This window comes from Hyperolius riggenbachi, chromosome 5, assembly GCF_040937935.1.
Source record: "Hyperolius riggenbachi isolate aHypRig1 chromosome 5, aHypRig1.pri, whole genome shotgun sequence".
Taxonomy (NCBI): domain Eukaryota; kingdom Metazoa; phylum Chordata; class Amphibia; order Anura; family Hyperoliidae; genus Hyperolius; species Hyperolius riggenbachi.
The window spans coordinates 33952615-33959086 of NC_090650.1; the positions used below are offsets into that span (position 1 = coordinate 33952615).

Here is a 6472-nt window from a genome sequence, read left to right on the forward strand (position 1 = left end):
TATGTAAACAGGAAAAAAAAAATGAAAAGCAAAGCGCTTGCGTAATTTAAAAGAACTGCAGAATATCATAACATTCTTGGTGACCACCTGGCATTGTTAGATCAATTGTCAGTTAATTTCTTTATTTCTAGTAATATTACTGACCAACTAAATCTATTTTTATTTTAGGAGACCTGAGACCTCGGATATTGAAGAACAGGAATCATTGGAGATGTTTGCCTTACAGGACGGATTCTTTTGGTGGTTGATCGGCATAAAGTTGGGCTGAAGTTGAGTATCAAGACTTGGACAAGATATGCGGTCTCACCCAATAAATTGCTTCAAGCCTTGCACGCGATTTGCTACCTTGTGATTTCTATGAAGATTAAAATGTAATATGTAGACGGCATATTTTCCTCTTAGTTTTCCCCTATTCCATCCAGTTTACGGTAGATCAAATAGCCATACACGAATGTTTGGAAACTCTCCCAGTTCTCCTTACTAGAGCGCCACGCACAAATTTTAATTTGACTTTCACGTTTCAAGACTTTTCCTATAGGAAGCAAAAAAAAAGGAATTTTGTCATTTTGCAATAAAAGTTTGAAGCGAAGATTTAATTTTTGGATCGAAGGTCCATTGCTTAATCGATTGAACTTTGACATTGCTGAGTAACAAGGCTATGTTTGATAAACAGCAATATTTTGTTGAACAGCGAAGGCTATTCTGCACAGCCTCCGATATAGAAAAAAAACATTCATACGTTTTGTATCATCATAAAAAGAAATATAGATATTGTATTCATCTTGGTTTCGCAAAAGAGAAACCTACGTCATGACGTTATGCCAATGTGGATTTGTTTGCATTACTCAAGTCAGTTTTAGAAACTTGCTTAGTTAGTTTTTTCTTTTTTACTTTGATTATTTTTTTAAAAATCTTACCTTTTTTTATGTATCACAGAAGTCTAAAGGAGAACTTTTAAGCCTAAAATGTATTCCATTACATTACAAAAGAAATCATTTTGATAAGCCATTAAGGGGTTTGAAAAAAATACGACTCAGATAAAGGACATTTTTGAATGAAGTTCTCATAATGTGGACAGAGCTGTGTGTCTTTTTCAACAGTGTCTCCTAAACTCCTATTTATAAAATCTCTCTTTAGCCTTATCCCTGATGTTCCTCACCTTGCCAGTCCAGCTAAACCTTCTGTGTCTTGACCAAGTGAGTCTATTGCGGACAAGTTTTTGGCATGTAGATCAACTAATAGCCCGGAGTATTGGTTCTATAGCTATTCATGAAACTATATAGAAAACAAATTCAGAGACCAGAAACCAGCAGTAGTCTTAAGAAATTTAGATTGAACTTCGAATATTGTGGTCAAAATTCTCTAAAGCACAGGTGTGGAACTCCAGGCCCGGAGGGCCAGATCCATGCCAGTGTTTAGGATGGACTGCGAAAGAGAGGAATGTGTTCTACCTGATGGACCACACCTTTCCTGATTCAGACCCACCAATTAATTTGAGCTGTGTCAACAATGTGAGAGGACCTCGGCCCTCAAAGGACCGGTTTGACATCCCTGCTCTAAAGAGAATGAATTCCCATGTAGTTGTCAATAGAACTTGTATCTCCATAGGTAGACCTCTCCTTAACTCACATTCCTGTGCCAACTAGACATTTTGGATTTACCTCACCTTCTGACTCGGTGTCGACTGTTACGGGGGACAGTAAGGGAGGAGAGATCTTTCCAGTGAGGATATAGGCAACAATTAGAACTAGGTAGGGCTTTTAAGACCAGCATGCCCTATACATGTGAAACTCGAAAAATTAGAATATCGTGAAAAAGTCCATTTATTTCAGTAATTCAACTTAAAAGGTGAGACTGATATATGAAATAGATTCATTACATGCAGAGCGAGATATTTCAAGCCTCTATTTGTTATAATTTTGATGATTATGGCTTGCAGCTTATGAAACCCTCAAAATCTCATACCTTTAGAAATTGCGAGAATGTTCAATATTCTACCCTCAAAGTGTCAGACTTTAATCAGCTAATTCATCCAAAACACCTGCAAAGAGTTCCTATTTCATGTATTATTTTCACCTTTTAAAGTGAACCTCCGGACTAAAAATCTACTCAGCAGAACTGAAAAGGCTTGGTGTTTCTTTAACAGTTTCACAGCATCAGAACTTTGTTTTTCTTACCAAAGCATCATTTTTAGCTAAGCTCCACCCATCAAAGAAAAAAAGCCCGGGCTTTTTTTTCCCTGATGCTGTGCAGAGCATAATGGGATTTCCTACGTCGTTGTTCACGCTGCCTAGCAACTAGGAGAGGTGCTCAGGACACAGAACAGTTAGAACTGTGTCTCATGCTCCCTGTCACCTCCTTTCAACCAAAAAGATGGCTGCCCCCATGAAATCAAACATTTGCCTGTTCTTGTAAAACAGTGTGGGTAAGAGATTACATTACCTATCTATTTTAATTAACATAACTAATGTAACCTTAATGACAGTATGTTTGTTTAGGCTGGAGTTCCACTTTAAGTTAAATGACTGAAATAATTGGATGATATTCTATGTTTTTGAGTTTGAACTATATAAAAAAATATTGGATTCCACTTTTATGCATTTCTTATTAATAAGTGGTCTTAAAGGGGATGTTCTTTAAGAGGAGGTGCTTTAGTGCAGCAAAAGTAATAAGTGGTAGTGCAAATAATTGTGTACATGTTTTCCACAGCAACCAGTCATATTTTAGCAGACATAATTATAGTGAAAAGAGGAGAAGAAAACACATTTCTGGCTGGTAAGAGCAGAACTTTGGCCTTCGTCATTAAATTCTAGTGTGCATTTAATCGTTAATCTAATTGTAATTAATTTTATTTATTATAGATTTGGATTTAAAATCTTTTTTTTTTTTCATTTCTTTTTATTATTTTTAATTCAGCGGTAGCCATATTTATAATAATAATAATTCCCTGTTGCACTGTGACCTCATAATCCCCTTTTGACTGCTTTCAGTAATCGCCTGTTTGCCTAACTGTCCCAGTGGGGCTTCGGAAAATTTCCCATCTTTATCAAAACATTTTTTATAAATTCGTGCCAGGTTTGTAAAATCACTTACCTCTTCAGGATGTTGTGTACCCCTGTGTAAGGGCTATTGTAAATCAGGTAGTGTATAGAAAATAACTAGTAGGGATAAAAACACCTAGCAAAAATCTGAAACCAATGTTTATCTTTTCTTTTGTACTTTTTTTTTTTTTTTTTTTTTTTTTTTTTTTTACACTTGATACATTCCATTCAGGTTGCTAAATACGCAAATGGCCATTTAATTTTTCCTTGGCCTTCTTAATTGAGCCATACAGATTTAGACCTGATATAATTTAAGTTCAGGCAAGAACATAGACAGCCTTTCTTTTGATATAGCAAAGCCTCTTTCCTTCATTATATGACATTTAATTACAAAACGAAGGCTAGGCAAGGATTCTGCTGTTCATATTACATTCTGAGCCGTTCTGGAAACCAGTTGAGGTTAAGCAAAGACGGTCCCTTCTCCCCCTTGTTTTTACACAAGTTATTCTGGCTGTAGAACAAGCTAATTCTTTGAAACTTAAGAGGAAGGCTATGGCCAATTTTGGACATAAAACTTATTTTATACACTGCCTGTCAAGTCAACTGGTTGACTATTAAATCATAATCTCAGTATATATTTTTTTGAAAGGGAGAGATGTGGTTTAGAGGACTGTAATTAATTTTTCCATAGATTCTACCCTGAGGTTTTAACTAAGAGCCCCAATTTGGCAAAGAAATTTGTCATATTAATTTGATTAATCTATATAGGAATTGAGTCTGTTATTGAGAAGACTTTGAAGTCGTAGATAAACTTTTTCTGTGTTTTCAGTGGAATAGGGCACAGCTTATTATTTAGTTGGATTTGTGTTGCCCTTCATTACCCAGAAACCGCAGTGAAGAACTAATAATATATCTGCAGTGTTCTCCCCAGGCTCTTTTATCCGGGTGCTCCACCTGGCTAATTTTGGGGAGCACCCAGCTGTCATCGGCTCACCACCTCATCCTCCTCCTGTGCTGTAAGCGGAGTTGCACCGGCCCTGCGTTTCCCCGGTTTCGCCCCACCCGGCTACTTTTTCATGCCACCCGGTTGGAAAAAAAATCTGGGGAGAACACTGTATCTGCCATACTCTGAAGTCTCCATAGGGACTGTATGGAGAACTCAGGCCGGTGACAATCATAGTTTATCTCGAAAAACTAGGCTCAGCCTATCACAGCCATGTTGGTGGTGGATAAAGCCAGCAATCCCTACCCACTCTAACTGAGGCATCCATTTTAGGGGCTATAATTTTTTAAATCTTAATAGTAAGCAAAGAATCCAGTAGTCATTGTAGTATGTATTTATATTTGTAGCTCGCTGCACTTGTTTATCTTTTTTTGTTCTGGACCCACATAGCCCTCTTCTTGATCTAAACATTCAACGCTATACACAGAGGCATCAGAAGTATAAAATCGGCTAAAATAGTTAAAAATGCTTGGAAGGCAGTGGTGGACTTCCTATACGCAGACACAAAAACTGTTGATTTCAACGGACATAAATTTATTGGTATACTCCACAAAGTGCTGCAACGCGGTTCACAGGTATAGTCCTGCTTCTTCAGGCTATAAAAAGGGGAGGAGCATACAACAGTCGTATGTCAGGGATGCACCAGGTGCCTCTGTCTTTTCTTGCTTAAAGTAAACCTGAAACAAAGCTAACACAAGGATTTATACTTGCCTGGAGCTTCCTTCGGTCCCCTGTATTTCATGATCTTCCTCCATGTCAACCCGGTCCCTTCTGTTGTGCTGCAGTGGAGTCAGCGCTCCAGACGGGTTTGTGGGCCACTATGCTTACATGGTACTGAGTGCGTGCCCCCTTTTGTATTCGCGAACTGCCCCCTTTTGTATTCGCGAAGTACAGTTTTTCAAATCCAAGTTTATTCAATTAAATTTTTTTTCTATGTTTTTTCCGACAAATTTTTTCATCTTCTGTCTGCAGTTAAAAAAGTACCAAAGAAGTACTTGCTGGGGGCTTAAGACATTTTATTGATAAGGTGTGAACTTATCATTTAGGAGAAAAAGTGATTTGAATAAGGGCCAAGGTATTTTAATCTTCAAAATTAGCAGTTATATATTGAAATGAGGGTCTTTTTTTCAGTTTAACCTCCCTGGCAGTATGATTATTTCTGGATTTTAGGGTCTTTACTGAACATTTCAGACCCTAAAATCAGGAAAAAATCATACCAACAGCAGCCCCAGCACTCACTCACCTCCCTGGGGTTCAGCATTGCAATTTTCCCTCCATCCCCCGGGTGTCGCTGTTACCCTGTAGTGAGATCACTGACGGTGATCTCATCAGAGAGATTCAGAGCCTGTGTGGAGAGGAAGTAGAATAGCTGCCTGTGTCTGGATCCCCCGGGAGGTGAGTAAAAACGCCCGCTGCGCGCTATACTCTGCATAGAGTTCCCGGCAGCTAGCCCGAGCATAGCTCGGGGGTTACCACCAGGGAGGTTAATTACGGGGCCTCTGTCCACATTATCTTTGTGTAATTTGGCTCTCTGTATTCTTTGACTGGTCTAAACGAACGCCTAAAATATCCACGTGTCTATCGTACTTTAAGCTTTGATCCCATTTTTGAGACAAGTTTTGATCCCAACCTTCGTATAAAAACCTGAACAAATTAAAGCCAATAGCCTCACCCATAGTAGTCATTTCATTTGTAACACCAGAAGTGAAGCAGAATCTGGTTGCTGTGGGGAAACATATATTTTATATTTGATTTGCACTATTTTTTATGCATGACGTAGATGTGGCCATGATTAGAAAAACAATTTGTACTGGCCTTTAATTGGCTATTTGTTAATGTTTACAGGCTCATGATAGCAACATCATACCAAGGTCTATATCCAGCCAGAACTCGTGTGTTGTGAACTGGCAAGTCTTTGCTCAGGTCAAGAAAAAAATCTATTGATAAAGGGCTAAGGACAAATGGGAAGGACGCCTTTTTTATTATTATTTTCTTTAACATAATCTGTAGGAGAACTTTAGATTAAAATGTTATGCACAATTCACACTCACGCAATTGATCATTATTTAAAGAGAAACCGTAACCAAGTATTGAACAATCAGTAGCTGGTACCCCCTTTCCTATGAGAAATCTATTCCTTTTCTTAAATAGATTATCAGGGGGGTCTGTATGGCTGATATTGTGGAGAAACCCCTCCCACGGTATGATGTCAGGACCCAGGTCCTGACGTTACATTGTTGGAGCCTTGTTGCATTGTGGGAAATGACTGCTGTTTCTAACTGCCAAGCAACCAGTATCTCCCAATGTGCATATGTATATCTATAAAAAAAACAAAAAACCTTTTAGCTGCCGTTATGCACATTGCGACTCCAACCAGCAGTGGCCTCTATAACAATCTCCTTTATTGGATAGGAAACATGCTTGCTCC

At 38.3% G+C, this 6472-nt stretch overlaps 1 protein-coding gene across 10 annotated transcripts in view; it reads left to right on the forward strand.

The window, feature by feature from the left end:
* CDK14 (cyclin dependent kinase 14) overlaps window positions 1-337 on the forward strand; it is a 579759-nt gene extending 579422 nt beyond the window's left edge. For all 10 annotated transcript variants that reach the window (XM_068235460.1, XM_068235463.1, XM_068235466.1 and 7 more), the window contains one exon: window positions 169-337. The gene's annotated coding sequence lies outside the window, so the exon portion shown is untranslated. The remainder of the gene's footprint in view (window positions 1-168) is intronic.
* The last annotated feature ends 6135 nt before the right edge of the window (window positions 338-6472 follow it).